The sequence below is a fragment of the Pseudophryne corroboree genome, chromosome 6, assembly GCF_028390025.1.
Source record: "Pseudophryne corroboree isolate aPseCor3 chromosome 6, aPseCor3.hap2, whole genome shotgun sequence".
Classification (NCBI taxonomy): Eukaryota; Metazoa; Chordata; class Amphibia; order Anura; family Myobatrachidae; genus Pseudophryne; species Pseudophryne corroboree.
This window is the reverse complement of record NC_086449.1, coordinates 748573964-748591617: the sequence shown is the minus strand read 5'-3', so window position 1 is coordinate 748591617 and position 17654 is coordinate 748573964. Positions and strand designations below refer to the sequence as shown.

The following is a 17654-nucleotide window of genomic DNA, read 5'->3' as shown; positions in this document are numbered from 1 at the left end:
TATGTAACGATTGAGTCGCCCGCTAGACGCACACAAACTCTACCGTAAATGCGCATACCGTGCGCCTGCGAGTGCACGCGACTGCGAGTATACGCACGCACGGGAGAGCTCATGCACGTGCATTGACAGTCCACCCTTTGGCAGTCACCAATAACTGCCACTTCCTAAAACAGTTCAAAAAGAGAAAAATATATGTCATGTATAATACTTTTCTATGATTGGGTAAGGGAGAAGAGAAGAAGGTGGGAAAAAGGTATGACCTAGTGAGATAGTAGAAGCATGTATGTATGAGTCCGTGTTTGAGGGGTCATGTATCATCGTGCCGTACGTGTTTTAAATCAAGCTTCGAGGTATTGCGAAGTATACATTTGAATTCCTTCTTATCCCGTGGTACGGGTCTGTGGATGGGCTGTCAAACTTACCGAGCTCTTTTCGGCTTTTGGTTGCAACAAAATGGGGGAGCACATTTTAGTTGATGATACATGAATGGGGGGAATATGTGAGTGCTGATATCTGTGCCTATATTCCCTATCGACTATGTGTGTCATTACCTGAAGGTTGTAGAGATGAAGATAAGGAGCAATTATGGTAAATGCAGTCATAAACTATGTGAGTTTAATATACATTTGTTGATTGAAGTCTTGTCTGTTGTCTTGTCTTGATGTACATGTTGACTGTAGTCTCTTTGGGCTTTTGCCAAAATGCGAGCAAAAAGCTTTCTCAATGTCCATAGACTTACAAAAGTGTTGGGCTATCGTAAAATTTTAAAATCGCTAGGGATATTGGGGGTCTATGGCATTGTCCATCAATGGTCTGTGTAAAAGGTTGTCAAATTCTTCTTCCAAGCGGATGTCTTTGTACCTTGGAGGAAAACAAAGGAGAAACGGGTGAAAGAAACGGACCGTGGAATCACATTTTCATCACAACATTGTCTCAATGGTTGGGTCGTAAATCAAATCAGTCGTTGTTATTACAGTATCTTCACTTCTTAAACTCATCACTCGGGCGCTACGTTTACACTTTGTTAAAACCCGAACGCATCTAAATATTAGACCGACCAATATGATGACACCCAGAATACACAAAAGAAATTTGCCTACATCCATGATAATACCTTGGGCCCATTCTCCTAAACCAGAGAACCAATTTCGTGGGTTCAACCATGACACCCAACTGGTCAGCTCATTACCCACAGCGGCAAGGGTGAGATTGTGTTTCCTTCGGAACTCCCATTTTAATTGCAAAATGTCATCCATCTTTTGGTCTATGACCTCGGCTGGGTCCTCAGTGCTGTTTGTAATATACGTGCAGCACTTTATTCCATACTGAGTCGCTAGGGTAACACAATACCCGCCTGTCACAGCTGTGAGATAATTGAGAATCATCCTATGCTGAACCAGTTCTGTTTTGTAGGCTTGTAACTCTCTCCCAGTATACCTGAATGTGTCATCATACATTTCAGTGATATTGTCTAATAAATTTACAAGCGCAGATATATATTTATAATTTATCACTCCTCTGGCGGTACGAGTGATATCTAACGCGATTAGGAATTGAATCCCGGTGGATTCATGAATCAGGTCAGAAGCCGGATGTTCTGTTCTCTCTATCAGGTGCCGTTTAACGATGTGCTCGTAATGAGTGTGAGTATAAGGAGCTGGGGCACTGCGGTGAATATCTTTCATTTTGGTGTGGGATACAGTCATTACCTCAGGCAGTACTTTTCCAATATAACACAATCCCTCTGAGTTTGGGGCAAGCCACTTATACGCCTTTCTCCCGCATATGAAATATGCATCATCGGGGAGAACATATGGGACTGAATATGCTAGAACCATGTTACACATCTTCCATGTGAACCCTCCTAACCCTAATTCTCCCATCTGTCTAGTACACGTATCCGGTTGTATGATATGTGCACAGTATCCTGGTGATACTTCTCCAACTCTTATGGTCCTACTTCCTAGGGTATACCTATATCGGAAATAATTTCCACTATCGGCTATGTGGCGTATAAGTTCTGTATCTGTGGGCATTCTATCGGCTCTATATGAAAAGGTCATGGTTTTGTTATTCCATGACACTTCCCAATTTCCCGGCTTTCGGGGATTGGAAATGTTAAAACACACTAAGGACCTATCCACATGGTATTGGTGGAGCTTCAAACTAGGAGGACTAGAGAAGAGATGTTAAACCTCTTGTCCACCGGCCTCCCACCACTTAACTCAAGTACCTCCCCTATCGTTAAAGGAAATGGTACTAGTCCTGACTTGCTGTGACCTTGAGGTACTTGAGAGCATACCCAGCAGTCTGTTTGGTTTAACACCTTACCCACTAATGAGTGATAGTCACCCAATGGATGCCGGTCCATGTTAATGTTAAAACTGGACTGACATTTCTTGATGCACCCATCCTCAACTAAGTTATCACAATGCCTACAGATGCAATTTTCTTCAGCTAACAATCCTTCACAGTTCCTTCTATGGTCAATGCTACCAGATCGTTTTCTGATACTCGCCTTTGCTTGGTGATTATGTTGTTCTTGGAAATCTACGCCTCCATCTCTGTCATCAGAACCCATTCCAGAACCTCTCTCGACCTCCATGGTACTCTCGCCGGAACAGACTGCTCTGGTCAACATCATGGTTAACAGGAAAATCCGGATCACAGTCTCTTGGGGCAAGTCCATCTTATAGGAGGAAATGGAGAAAAATGAGAAGGGGGAAATAAATAATTGAGGGAGATGGGATGGGAGGTGGGGAAAAACAATAAAAGGGAACAGGGGATCGACAACTGCCTCCGATCTTATTATTTCTCAATGCTCAGGTGCCGTCTCAATCTTCCTGAAACAGACACTCCAGTGATACAACTTCCTCTACCATCTGTTCTTTATCACGAGACCTCTCTGGATCAGCAACCTTCTTACAATGGGACGAATGAACCCAAGTCTCTCTCTCGGCAACCTTCAATGCTGTCGTGCTAATCAATAAGACTTGGTATGGTCCTTCCCATCTGTCAATAAGGCAACCTGAGCGTAGAAAATTACGTATCATTACATAATCCCCAGGTTCAATGTCATGACAATTACTATCTGGCAGATCAGGAATCACCAACTTCAAATTATCATTCTGATTCCTTAGCTGTTTACTCATCTTAACCAAGTACTTTACAGTCACTTCATTGTTACACTTCAAATCATCCTGAGGGTTAATCATAACATGCGGTTGTCGACCAAACAGAATTTCAAAGGGGGACAGATTAAGAGGGGACCTGGGAGTGGTTCTGATGCTGTATAGTACAATGGGTAAAGCTTCTGGCCATGTCAATCCTGTTTCTGCCATAACTTTGCTCAATTTATTTTTAATAGTGCTGTTCACTCTTTCTACCTTCGCACTCGCCTGGGGGCGGTACGGAGTGTGCAGCTTACTATTAATTCCCATCAACTTACACATTCCTTGAAAGACATCACCTGTAAAATGGGTACCCCTATCACTTTCAATTATTCTAGGGATACCGTATCTACACACAAATTCCTGCACAATTTTCTTAGCAGTAAACATAGCGGTATTTGTGGCCGCAGGAAATGCTTCGACCCAATTTGAAAACACATCTATACAAACTAGTACATACTTCAAATTTCGACAAGGGGGTAATTGTATGAAATCGATTTGTATTACCTGGAAAGGGCCATCTGTTGGAGGGATATGAGATGGTTCTGTTGGTTTTGCTTTTCCGATATTCTTCCTCAAGCAGGTAAGACATGTCATTGCTCTCTTACCCGCATGGGAGGAAAATCCTGGGGCGCACCAATAAGCTCTTACTAGCTTACACATCCCTTCTTTGCCCAGATGAGTCAGCCCGTGTGCTGCTTCCGCTAGACTTGGAAGGTATGCTCTTGGTGCCACTGGTTTACCATGTCCATCTGTCCAGAGTCCTGAGGACTCCTGGCCATATCCTTTTGATCTCCAAACTGCCTTTTCCTGAGGAGGACACAAATTTTGCATTTCACACAATTTCTGTGTGTTGACAGTATTAAATACCATCAGTTGTGTGATGTCTGTCTGTCTGGGGGTACCAGCTGCTAACTTAGCAGCTTCGTCTGCTCAGCTGTTACCAAGTGATACCGGGTCTTGGCTATATGTGTGTGCTTTACACTTGATAACAGCCACTCTGTCGGGTTCCTGTATCGCTGTTAGAAGCCTTTTGATGTGAGCTGCATGCGCTACCGGTGTACCAGCTGCCGTCATGAAATTTCTGAGGCGCCATAGGGCTCCGAAATCATGGACTACCCCGAAGGCGTACCTAGAATCTGTGTAGATATTGGCTGACTTGCCCTTAGCCAATTCACATGCTCTGGTTAGGGCAACCAGTTCAGCAACCTGGGCTGAGTGAGGTGGGCCTAGCGGTTCTGCTTCTATGGTGCCTTGGTCATCTACGACTGCGTATCCAGTACACAAGTCTCCCGAGTCCGTCTGTCTGTGACAACTACCGTCAGTGTAGAAAGTAAAATCTACATCTTCCAGTGGATTGTCACTGATGTCAGGCCTTGCCGTGAAATTTTGGGTCAAATATTCCATACAATCATGTGTGTCATTCTCTGTATTAAATCCTCCTTCACCATTACTCTCATCCTCCACCCTTTGTGCCTGTCCAGGCACACCTGGGAGATACGTTGCAGGATTTAATGCGCTGCATCTCTTTATGGTGATGTTTACGGGGGCCATCAATGCCAATTCCCATCTTGTAAACCGCGCTGATGAGACGTGTCTGGTTTGGGCCGAATTTAGCAAGGCTGACACTGCATGCGGTGTATGGATTGTGAGGTTGTGTCCTAGCACTACATCTTCGCTTTTTGTTACTAGCAATGCTATCGCGGCAACACTTCGCAAGCATGTGGGGAGGGATCGCGCTACCGTATCTAGCTGAGCGCTGTAGTATGCTACCGGCCTGCTGGCATCACCGTGCTTTTGGGCTAGGACGCCTGCCGCGCAACCAGCACTTTCTGTTCCGTACAGCTCAAAGGGTTTCCCATAGTCAGGCATACCTAATGCCGGTGCCTGCGTTAGGCACTGTTTAAGTCTCTCAAATGCCATCTCGGATTCGTCTGTGTGCGAGATCCGATCAGGTTTGTTTGATGAGACCATCTCCTGCAAAGGTAGGGCTAGTATGGAAAACCCTGGGATCCAGTTACGGCAATACCCACACATTCCTAAAAACGTTCTGATCTGTTGCTGGGTTTGTGGCAGAGTCATGTCTCGAATTGCTTGAATTCTATCAGCGGTCAGGTGTCTCAGTCCTTGTGTCAGACAGTGTCCCAAATATTTTACCTTAGTCTGGCATAATTGCAACTTATCTTTTGAAACCTTGTGTCCGGTTTCTTTTTTTTTTGAAATACTTTATTTATGCGTGGTCAGGTAGGTACAGAGAGCATACTGAAAATACATGGGACAGGCGGCCAACATAGCCAGTGTCCGGGGTAGACCACATTTTTCAAGCATATAACAAGATTAATCAGTGAGGGAGAGAGAATCAAGTTCAAACATGGGGTTTGGAGGGGGAGGGGGGAGGACCACATTTGTGTCTATACATGATGTATACCATGAGAACAAGTAAAGTCAGATTAAGAGGGGGGAGGAGATTCAGAAAGGGGGTGTGGACGGAGAGAGCAGCAGGGAGGAAGGGAAGTTAGAGCGGGGGGGTGGGGGGGTGGATTAGAGAGAATTGTCGGAGGGAGAGAGCGGTAGGGGCCCATGGGTCCCTGGGGGGGAGGGGGATGTTCTAAAGGAGGGGAGACTAGTTTCTACGTTCGGCGGCGAGCCAAGGAGCCCAAACCTGCTCGAAGACGTGGCCCCGGTCGTGGAGATAGTATGTGATCTTTTCCATTGAGGCGATGTGCCAAATTTTAGCTTTAAGGGAGAGTAGGGAAGGTGGGGAGGGGTTCTTCCAGTTGAGGGCAATCAATGATTTTGCTGCTGCTAAAAAATGTGAGGTTAGCTTTTGGGAGAATTTATTGAGGAGTGGGGGGGGATAACATAGCAGGGAGGTCCAGGGGTCTTTCCGGACAGGAGGGTCTAGAAGTGAGTTAAGGAGGGAGTAGACCAAGTCCCAGAAGGGCACAATTACTGGGCAGGTCTACCATATGTGGAGCATAGTGCCTCTATCTCCGCAGTTTCTCCAACAGGACGGGGAGGAGGACGGGAAAATTTTGTTAAGTCGGTCGGGGGTGTAGTACCAGCGGTAGTAGATTTTGTAGGCCGTTTCCTTAAAGGCAGTGGCAATGGAGCTTTTAGCGATCCCCAGCCTCATGTCCTCCCAGTCCTCTGTTTCTGGAGGAGGTCCGAGGTCTTGTTCCCACGCGAGTTCATGGGGCCGGGAAGAAGGGAGGGAGGAGTCTAGTAGGAGAGAGTAGAGTTGGGAGATTATACCTTTGGAGGAATGGGAGTTGACGCATAGGGATTCAAAGGGAGTAAGGGCGCGGAGTAAGGCGGTAGAGGGGAAAGAGGCCAGAAAGTGGCGTATTTGTAGGTATTGGAAGGGGTTAAGTGGTTGTGAGGGAGTTTTCCGCTGGAGGTCGGGCAGGGACAACCATTGGCCTCGATCGGCAAAGTCCGTTGGAAATTTAAGGCCCAGTGTTGCCCACATTCGGGAACTCGTAACAGAGAGTCCGGAGGGAAACTTGGGGTTTTGCCAGATGGGGGTCAAGGGTGAGGGTATGGTAGTGAGACCCCAATTCAAAGAGAGAGCGTCCCATGTTTTGAGATTGAATTTGATGGTAGGGAGATGCTTAGAGGCTGGGGATCGAGAGGTGGGGGAGAGGCCCCATAGGGGGGACAGGTCTGGCATGGCCATGAAGGCTGTTTCGATGTCCAGCCAGGACACCGATCCTGGAGGAGCGTATGAGGTGACAATGTGGGATAGGTGGGAAGCAAGGTAGTATAGTTTGACGTCGGGAAGGCCTCTACCACCCGCGGAGGTTGGTCTTTTCAGAGTATTGGCGGCTATGCGGGGAGGTCTGTGGTTCCAAATAAAGCGTGTGAGGGCTCGTTGGATAGTGCGGAGGAAGGTGGTCGGGACTGCCACGGGAAGGGTCTGGAAAAGGTAGAGCCATTTGGGGAGAATGGTCATTTTAACCGCTATGATCCTGCCCAGCCACGAGATGAAAAGACTGTTCCAAGAGGTCAAGTCAGCTAGTGTTTTGGTAAGGAGGGGTGGAAAGTTTTCTCGGAAGAGGCAGTCGTATCGAGAGGTTAGGTATATCCCTAAGTATTTGATCTTCGTGGGTTGCCATTTAAAATTGAAGTTGGTACGGAGGGACTCGGCCTCACGCTGGGGGGTATGAAGCATCATGGCCTCAGATTTGGAATAGTTGATTTTATATCCTGATATAAGACTGTAGGCTTGTAGTAGAGAGAATAGATTTGGGAGTGAGATGAGGGGCTGGGATAGGGAGAGTAGGATGTCGTCTGCAAAGAGAGAAATTTTGGGATTTGTGGGGCCCACCTGTATACCGTGTATGTCCGGGTGTGCTCTAATTTGAGAAGCAAGTGGTTCTATAATGAGGGCAAATATTAGAGGGGAGAGAGGGCAGCCCTGACGTGTGCCGTTGGCAATACTAAGTGGGGCGGATGGGATACCATTGATAAGGACGGTGGCAGTGGGAGTGGAGTATAATGCTAGGATGCTTGTGAGAAAGCCGCCAGATAGGCCATAGGCCTCTAGGGCGGGTCTCAAGAAATCCCAGGAGATTCGGTCAAATGCTTTTTCGGCGTCTAAGGAGAGTATGATAGTGGGGGCTTTCCTGGAATTCGAGATATGTATGAGGTCAATAGCACGCCTGGTGTTGTCCCTTGCCTGGCGGCCCGGGATAAATCCTACTTGATCGTAGTGAACTAGGGAAGGGAGGTATGGGTTAAGACGGGTGGCCAGGATCTTGGCAAAAATTTTAAGGTCTAGGTTCAGGAGGGATATGGGGCGGTAGCTGGCGCAGTTAAGGGGATCTTTGCCTTCTTTGGGAATCACCACTATTCTGGCCTCTAGCATCTCAGGGGGAAAGAGGTCGCCCTGGACAACCCCATTAAAGAGAGAGTGCAGGTGTGGGGAGAGAAGGGCAGAGAATTTTTTGTAGTACAGAGCCGTAAACCCGTCCGGGCCCGGGGATTTGCCAGTTTTTTGCATGAGGATAGTCTGGGCGATCTCCTCCACGTACGCAAAACAGAAACTAAACAGTTTTAAAAGACAATAACGTACTGTTCTTACCTTCCGGTTTCGGATTCCCTCAGCACTCCTTACTAAGCGAAGCAGACGCTTATCTGGTCAGCACTGCGAGGGATACCACCTTCCCGCCCTTTGCTGACCGATAATGTCTGCTAAAGTTACCTAGTGCAGATATGTGAAGAGCGGAGGAGCCCCCAATTGATAAAGCCTACTGATTTACCCTATATTAAACACTATAAAAGGTTAAGAGACACAGTACGCAATTGGCGCACGAGGTACCGTAAGGGTACGCCCTTAGCGTAGCGGACGCTGTATCGAGAGCGAGCCGCTCGAGCGACACAAACGTTCGCGAGAATACGCTGTTGGTATCAAGCACACCATAGGCTGCCGATTACCGTAATGATACGCTACCAGCGTAGCGGACGCTCGAGACCACGAGGAGATCACAAGCGGCGCTGACGCTCACAGAATTAAACCTTAACAACTATACCTTAAAGAATGTACTTATACTGTAAACCTTTATGCAGTGATAATGTGTAGATGCAACGCAATGTGTATGAGCGACTGAGAAGCTCAGAGAACCCTTAGAAATATAATAAACACTCAAATACCGGTCTAAGGTTCTAACACCTTTAAGAGAGAATGAACGTTCAATTGCAAAAGAATATACAGTACAGTTTATACACTACCAGGCTAACATAAAGATCTAACAGAATTACTACACGTTAAAATATAATAACAACACAATTACATTTAAAGTGGAAGGAGAGAGAGAATGGCTTACAACAAATTAGGAGGTAAAATGGCTGCAGAGAACTTACGCACAAGGGGAAACAATCGCATGCGCCTTCCTGGATATCCAGCTCCCGATTATCAGTGATGAGAACCGTTGAGAAGAGTAGAGAGTAGAGCTGGCCCAGGTCGGCTTGTCTTTATATACACTTACACACAGTACAGTACAATGGTCCCTACATTCTTATTGTTCATTGGACACAGGAATCCGTCTCCGCATTATAACAAAAGGTCATAGGTTGGTTCATACAGGTGGGCTGTGACTATTTCAAACTGCTCAAGTGGGAGGGAAACTCAGGTTTCCCGCCGCATGGGTAATAAACTGCAAATATAGTAAATGTCCATAAACTTCTTATAGTCATAACTATACGCACGAGCGATTAATCCGTTTCTAACCAACACCGGAATATTGCTAATTATATACCCTTCCGATGGATTCTAAACATCACTGTATAACCCCTGTCTGACCCTTCGTATCAAACAAAGAGGGATCTCTTTGTCTCTGAACATGCTACATTAACTAAACTTTCAGATTCTATCAACGGGACCATAATCTACAAAATACATTATATGACTAAAATATGTAACGATTGAGTCGCCCGCTAGACGCACACAAACTCTACCGTAAATGCGCATACCGTGCGCCTGCGAGTGCACGCGACTGCGAGTATACGCACGAACGGGAGAGCTCATGCACGTGCAGCGGGCACACACATGAGGTGCATATATGGCAATGTGCAGCGTGATATTTTTCTGACTTTGACAATAGGCTCACCCAGCTGCTTCAATCAGCCCCTCTCCCTCCTGATTACTCCTGATTACTCACCTGAGTACAGCCGCTTATACATGATACACCACAGTAGAGCCGTTTATACACGTTACACCACAGTAGAGCCGATTATACATGTTGCACCACAGTAGAGCCGCTTATACATGTTACACCACAGTAAAGACGTTTATACATGTTACACCACAGCAGAGCCGCTTATACATAATACACCACAGTAGAGCCGCTTATACATAATACACCACAGTAGAGCTGCTTATACACGTTACACCACAGTAGAGCCGTTTATACATGTTAGGCCCCAGCAGTATGCCTACATGTTACTCTGCAGCTTCTAATTCAGAGAGAGGTGCTGAAGTACTGTAGCAGCTGAAGCAGAGAGGGATGCTACCGCAGCTGGGACAGAGAGAGGTGCTGTAGCAGCTGGGGCAGAGAGATGTGCTGCAGCATCTGGGGCAGAAAGAGGTGCTGCAGCATCTGGAACAGAGAGAGGTGCTGCAGCAGCCAGGGAGGTACTGCAGCAGTGGGGTAAGAAAGTGGGGTAGCAGGACAGAAGTAACCCTGCTGCACAGCTAAAAGCAGACAGTGAGACATATAAAGAGGGTTCCAGAGCTGTGGCATGTGCTGGTTGTCAGTGTCTCCTGCTGTCGCCTTTGGCCTGCCCTGTTCCCTACCTAGTCTCCGAGTCTGAGTCAGTGTGCGCACCCTCTGCTTCTTCCCCTCCTGCTCTGCGGCTGCCAGTACAGCGGCCCGCATTATAGCGGAGGTTCCCAGAACTTGTGCTCCACCAGAGTCACCCTCACTACACCCCTGCTCCCTGCATTATATAAGATGCATTGTGATGCACACTGCATTATATAGTGGGAATTGATGGTCCTTGTATTATATGGTGGTCACTATGATGCTCTCTGCATTGTATGGTGGTCACTGTGATGCTCTCTGCATTATATGGTGGTCACTGTGATGCTCTCTGCCTTATATAGCGGTCAATGCGATGATCACTGTATTAAATGGTGGGGACTATGATGTTCTCTGTATTTCATGGGGGCTACTGTGATGTTATCTGCATTATGGGGGTCATTCCAAGTTGATCGCTCGCTAGCAGTTTTTAGCAGCCGTGCAAACGCTATGCCGCCGCCCACTGGGAGTGTGCAGAAGTGCGAACCGAAAGGATCGCAGAGCGGTTACAAATTTTTGTTGTGCAGTTTTAGAGTAGCTCAAAACCTACTCAGCGCTTGCGATCACTTCAGACTGTTTAGTTCCTGTTTTGACATCACAAACCCGCCCAGCATTCGCCCAGCCACGCCTGCATTTTTCCTGGCACGCCTGCGTTTTTGCAAACACTTCCTGAAAACGGTCAGTTGACACTCAGAAACGCCCACTTCCAGGGCCAGATTAACAATGGGGCGGATGGAGCTCCAGCTCCAGGCCTCCACATAAAAATAGGCCAATCGTGCTGGCAGCAGGATGATGACGAGGCGCACAGCTGTCCAAACAATCATAAATCATAAATATTAAAATAGTTTTTGTCATTTTCTCACAAAATGATCCAATTTTTCTATGTTAATGTATTTAGGGAGACAGCAGGGCATATTGTGTGATGGGTGTACACACCCACATGTTCTGGCCACACCCACTCAGCACTGGTCACAGCTCCTCCCCATCTCAGTATAGGCCCTTGAAAATTTTCAGCTCCAGGCCCATGTGGCTCTTAATCCGGCCCTGGCTGCACGTGTTCTGGGAGACCCAGAGCATCTGGCACCATCTGTAGCTCCATACTGAGAGATACCTGCCCCTGTATATATTTCATTAAAGATGGTAACACATCTGTCAATGCTTCTGGGATCAGAAGAGGATATACAGGTATGATGTGCAAAATGAAATAAATAAATAAAAATCCCTGGACCCGGGTAACTAATAACATCTCAAAATTGTGTTTCAGGATCCATCAGTGAAAACTTATACTTAAATTAATTATATTAATTAATTAAATTAATAAATTATTATACTTAAATTAATTAGGCTCCCAGTCTGGCAATGTTTGTTATGGAGTTTATTTAATTTGCAAACTGACAAATTTGGATGGCATTGAGATTGTTCAAGATCCTCAGTTCGGATGGATATTTCCTAAAAATATGTTAGGAAAGAGGGTAATGCAAACATTTTTTCCACTTTTTAATGCAATTAACAACATTTAATTTCATATACATATATTGATGGCATGGACTCAATTGTAATTTGAATTTAAATTTAAATTTGGCAGAAATAACAGCAAAACTCTTGTATTTGTCTTTTTTTTCTTAATAAAGGAGAAAACATTTTACAAGACACAGACTGGATATGAGCTTGGAGACCCATTAGCATCAGGCACATTCAGCTCCTGACCGAGAGATACCTGCTCCTGTATTTATTTCTCAAGGCATCTGGGATCAGAAGAAGATATACAGGTAGCAAATTTAGAGATACCTTTCACTACCGCTAAGACATGTGATGGGCCGGGTGTCAGAGTGGGTGTGTCCACAATTGGGGGCTTGTCTATGAGTCAAATTAAATGTGAAAAATATATATATGCCTGGGCCCGGGTAAGTAATATCCGCCCCACTCCCTAAGCCAGTATGTATAGGTTTTACATGCTTAGGTACAGAATTTACAAGGGGGCTACAAGGTGGACAAGTCATTCTGTGGTCAGAACACCTAATGCTGGATATTCTTATTCTGAGAATAATGCAATTTATGGCTTCTTCTCCACTCACCTTACTGTACTCAATAACAAGTCAAACACAGATTAGCAGCATCACTAACATAGAACGTGACAAGCTTAGAGGATTTAGTAAAGTGTAATTATACTCACTGTTGAGCAATTACTATTTGCATACACAGTAGCAGTCTGATTCGTTCTTGTCTTGTAACAGAACCTGAGCCGCATTGTGAAGCCGCCAGTGCAAGATGTTAGGCGTTTCCTTTTCCAGCACATTGAAAGAGATCTAGAATATCTGAAGAACACTCTTGGAAAAAGTGCTGATGACACCACAACTGTTGTACATCTTGTATTTTGTCAAATGCTGACTCTACAACAGTCCGAAGACTGTAAGTTAATATAAATTACAATCCTATTTAGGGATTGCTATATTAACAGTCCACAGGGTAGTGTAATTGCACAGTAATCGGTAATATAGGTAGATATTTAAAAAAGTTACATGGTTGACTTCTCTTTCATCCGTGCTAAGTATTGGACACATCTTCATACTATGTTTTTTTTATACTGAAATTGTTTACAAAGTAAGCTCCTCCCCTCTACATCACACCTGGGCTAAGTAGCCAATAGGATCTCAGTTTAACTTTTGTGCCCAGGAATGCTACATCTTGAAGCTACTCTGCAGCTGTATTTTTTAATTTAGAGCGATTGATTAATTTTTAATAATTGTTTAACAGGTTTCTGGCATAAATGGTTCTGTATAACATACACAAACTTGGGGGTGTGACCTAGCATCGGAGGAGAGCAGTCGCAGCTTCTTGGAGCTCCTGCTATTTTACCATCTCTCCTGCCCTCCGGGATCGCTTAGACCCGCTCCTGTGCCGTGTCCTTCTCCCCACACCCTCCTCTCATACCCCTGTTGCTGTCTGACCAGGGCAGCGGAATTGGGGAGCGCCGTGGAGGCTCCCGCGGATTGCGGCCTGGTCCCTGCACTGGAGCCGGGGCCTCGATTTCCCGCCGACCCGCTGGACCGTGCACCCGACACTCCGGTTCCTTCTACCCATACCTGTGCTCCTGGACACCACCACTCGGCCCGCTGCACAGCTCTACCTCCCGCCGCCTGCAGCCGTGGAACCGGGAGACGCTGTGAAGGTGACCTCGGCACTTCTATGCAGCCGGAGCTGCGTCGCTGATGCCGGATCACTGAGCCGCTGGGGGGGGGGCGCTGTGAAGGTAAGAGGAATTCCCTTGCCTCCCCCGGACGGACAGCCCTGCTGCTGCTGCCTGAGGAGACTCCCCTGATTCCCCCACTGCCCGATCCGGCGGCCATTTTATCACTGCTGCCTGCCGCTGCAAGGCCTGGGGAGCAGAGGCCAATACACAACCAGCTGAGGGAACGCTTTGCTGGCACTGATCTGCCAGACCTCCGGCAACTCCTGCATCCCCTCAGGGACGGACAGCCTCGCTTGCTCTATATATATTGACAGACAAACAATTTGGAAGCTGCTCAATCATACCTGGAGATAATTATATATCAGGTGCTTTGTCTGTGACCCCTCCCCCTTCCAGCACCTGATATATAATTATCTCCAGGTATGATTGAGCAGCTTCCAAATTGTTTGTCTGCTTGGAAGGCATGCTGTTCCTTGTAGTGCCAATGGGAGATCCTGGGGGTGGCTCCCTGGTAAGTTAGCTCTCAGTCTGGAACTGTTTTAGTAATGGCCTTTATTATGAGGCGTACTGTGACAAATGACATGGCCCAATGTGGGCACTGCTATCAAGTAGTTAGGACTGCTGTATCAGAGAGGCCGTGAAGTGGCCAGCAGCTAAACATGTGTTTGCAAACATTTGTGACGAATTCTCTGAATTTTATTACCAGATAGATTCAGGGATGGTTACAGGTAATTTTCAGTGTGCGGAAGGGAATTTGGGGGTGGGGATTTGCACCCCCCTTCCTCTTTGTTTCTTTGTCTGTGACCCCTCCCCCTTCCAGCACCTGATATATAATTATCTCCAGGTATGATTGAGCAGCTTCCAAATTGTTTGTCTGCTTGTGTGCATGAGGCATTGAATGGGAGCAGCATTTGGAAGGCATGCTGTTCCTTGTAGTGCCAATGGGAGATCCTGGGGGTGGCTCCCTGGTAAGTTAGCTCTCAGTCTGGAACTGTTTTAGTAATGACCTTTATTATGAGGCGTACTGTGACAAATGACATGGCCCAATGTGGGCACTGCTATCAAGTAGTTAGGACTGCTGTATCAGAGAAGCCGTGAAGTGGCCAGCAGCTAAACATGTGTTTGCAAACATTTGTGACGAATTCTCTGAATTTTATTACCAGATAGATTCAGGGATGGTTACAGGTAATTTTCAGTGTGCGGAAGGGAATTTGGGGGTGGGGATTTGCACCCCCCTTCCTCTTTTTTCTATATATATTGACCCTGTGGACAGGGCCCAGCCACCGATGTGAGGAAGATTTCCCTGGCTCCACCATCGCATGGACCGGTGGCCGCCTTGCTCCTCTCCTCTCCTCTCCCACCAAATAATATACCTTAACCCTGTTAGGGTGTCCTATACTGGCTCCTGACACTATTTCTATTGACTCCCCTCTGGCATACCTATTGGGGCCCAGTCCCACTCCTCGCTCGCCCGTGCTGGTTCCCTGAACACCTCTCCGCCTAAAGTGACTTTGCCCACCCCGGCGGGAGATCCCTCACGCCACCCTCACTCCCTGGGTGCCATAACCAGGATGAGGTTACACTGAGAATACCTGTCTGATATGTGAAACCCGCTTCACCCTTTACTATTCAAGCTCTCTGCGTTTTGTTATTGACCCTTCTTTCAGACACCCCTGCATGGAAAAGTTCCTGATCCCTTTGGCCGTGATGTCCGCAGGCACTACTCAGCATTCTCGAGACAGTACTCCCTGTGGCGATTCCTCCGACTCCGACCACTCGACTACACGTTCACTCACCCAACGATCCCGCAATTCCCGACCGCCGATTAAACAGACGAAAATGAAACACAAAGACCTGCTCGCGGTGTTGGGGCCACTCTTAGATGAGAAGTTGGCGGGACTCAAAGAAGCTGTTGAGTCCTCATCGGCCCAACTTAGTCAACACTCCTCCCACCTCGACGAAGCGGAACAAAGGATAGCGACCCTAGAAGATAATCTAGAGGAAGCTCAACGCTCCCTACATGCCAAGCAACTGGAGATCTCTGACCTCTCGGAGAAGCTTGATGACCTCAAAAATCGCAGTCTGCGTAACAACTTAAGGGTCATCGGCATCCCAGAGTCGATAAAAGGCCACGAGCTCTTAGATCTCCTTTCGTCGGGCATCCCGGAACAACTGTCTATGGACCTAAAGGGAGTCCCTCTCGTCATCGAAAGAGCCCATAGGCTAGGGCCTGAACGAAAAAATTCCTCTGGGCGCCCTCGCCCGGTTATCATGAGAGTCCTAAACTATGCGGACAAAACGGGACTTCTTGACCACTACCGCAAGACTGCCAGCCTCTCTGTCAATGGCGACCGCCTCCTCATCTTTCAGGACTTTTCCACATTGGTAGCCACGAAGCGCAGAGAGTTTGCTCCCATCTGCAAACACCTTTTTGATGCAAAGATCAAGTTTTCATTGCTCTATCTGGCTCGCCTCAGAGTTTTTGAAGATGGTAGACCACGGTTCTTTGATGACCCTGGAGAGGCCAAGCTCCATTTCGCCCTACCTATCACTTGATTGCTGTTTAATCTTACCAGCTGATAGCTCATCGCTCCCCGAGTCTGCACTCGGGTCTCACATGTAGTTTACCAGGAGTGTGATTGATACACACTCTTGGTCCATTCTCTGTTTATTGTATTGTTTATCAATGTTTCTGTTATTGTTTGTCTGTTTTGTTAGTTTTGTCTGCCTGGGCCGGGACCCCTTCCCCCCACTGGGGGATACCCCCCCCCCCTGCTCGCTGGGACGGGGTGGGACCCTGTTTCATCTTCTACACTTCCTTATTAGTCTTTTTCCCGGTAGGGGTGGGTTGAAATGTCTACCGACACTCGCCCACACCCTTATGTCGACGGAGACCCAAATTCTACATTACTCCGTATTGTCTCATGGAATGTAGAGTGTCTTAATCACTCGGTTAAGAGGAAAAAGGTGGTATCTCACCTGAAACGCACGTCTCCCCATATGGTGCTTCTCCAAGAAACACACTGGATAACTGACCCTAGACATACCCTACGGGCCCCTTGGATTGGAGAATGCATCTCATCTCCATACCGTTCTAAGTCTAGGGGAGTAGCGATACTATTTCATGTTAATCTCCAATATACTATACTCAGAAAACTATGTGACCCTGTGGGTAGATTTCTGTTATTAGACATATGTATCAATAATACTGTCTATACCCTTCTCAATCTCTATGCACCCAACATTTCACCTGAATCTTTCTTTGCAGATCTCTTAACGACCCTTCTCACCTGGGGTAGCCAGAATTTGATTGTCGGCGGGGACTTTAATTAGGTGGTCGACCCATCCATGGACAGATCCAGGGTAAGTGCCACCACTACTACACCTCTTGCTCAACTTCTATCCTCCTTCTGCACTCAGCTTGACCTTCTGGATCCCTGGCGTGTATTCCATCCCACTCAGAAAGACTTTTCCTTCTATTCCCATCCTCACTCCTCTCACTCTCGAATTGACTATATTTTCACTGTCGCTGACCTCCTTCCCAAAGTTACTCACACCTCCATTGACAATATTATTGTGTCTGATCATGCCCCTGTATCTCTCCACATGCAATTAGCCATGTCCCCCGTAGCATACCAAAATGGCGTTTCCCTGCCTATCTCCGCCAGTCCACTGATTTCCTTCTCCATCTTAAACAATCCTGGCTCAATTATAACCTAGATAACGGCGATCAGAGTTTCGACTCCCCGATTTTTGTGGGCGCGGCCAAGGCCGTCCTCCGAGGACACATTATGTCCTACACTCACTCTAAGCGGAAGAAGTTTTCTTCTCAACTGCAGACCTTAAGTGCATTGCTTACCTCTGCATATAGGAGATACACCCAACATGATACCCCCTCCCATAAAGAGGCTTATCTTTCGGCCAAACTCATCTACGATACATTCCTCACGGAACGGGCCCAATTGTCCTATGACTATCAACGCAACAGACTCC

At 46.9% G+C, this 17654-nt stretch overlaps 1 long non-coding RNA gene across 1 annotated transcript in view; it reads left to right on the top strand.

Moving 5' to 3' along the window:
• LOC134935657 (uncharacterized) overlaps nucleotides 1-17018 on the top strand; it is a 42247-nt gene extending 25229 nt beyond the window's left edge. The window contains exons 2-4 of the long non-coding RNA XR_010180318.1: nucleotides 12103-12240; nucleotides 12706-12880; nucleotides 16930-17018. This is a non-coding gene — a long non-coding RNA (uncharacterized LOC134935657). The remainder of the gene's footprint in view (nucleotides 1-12102; nucleotides 12241-12705; nucleotides 12881-16929) is intronic.
• The last annotated feature ends 636 nt before the right edge of the window (nucleotides 17019-17654 follow it).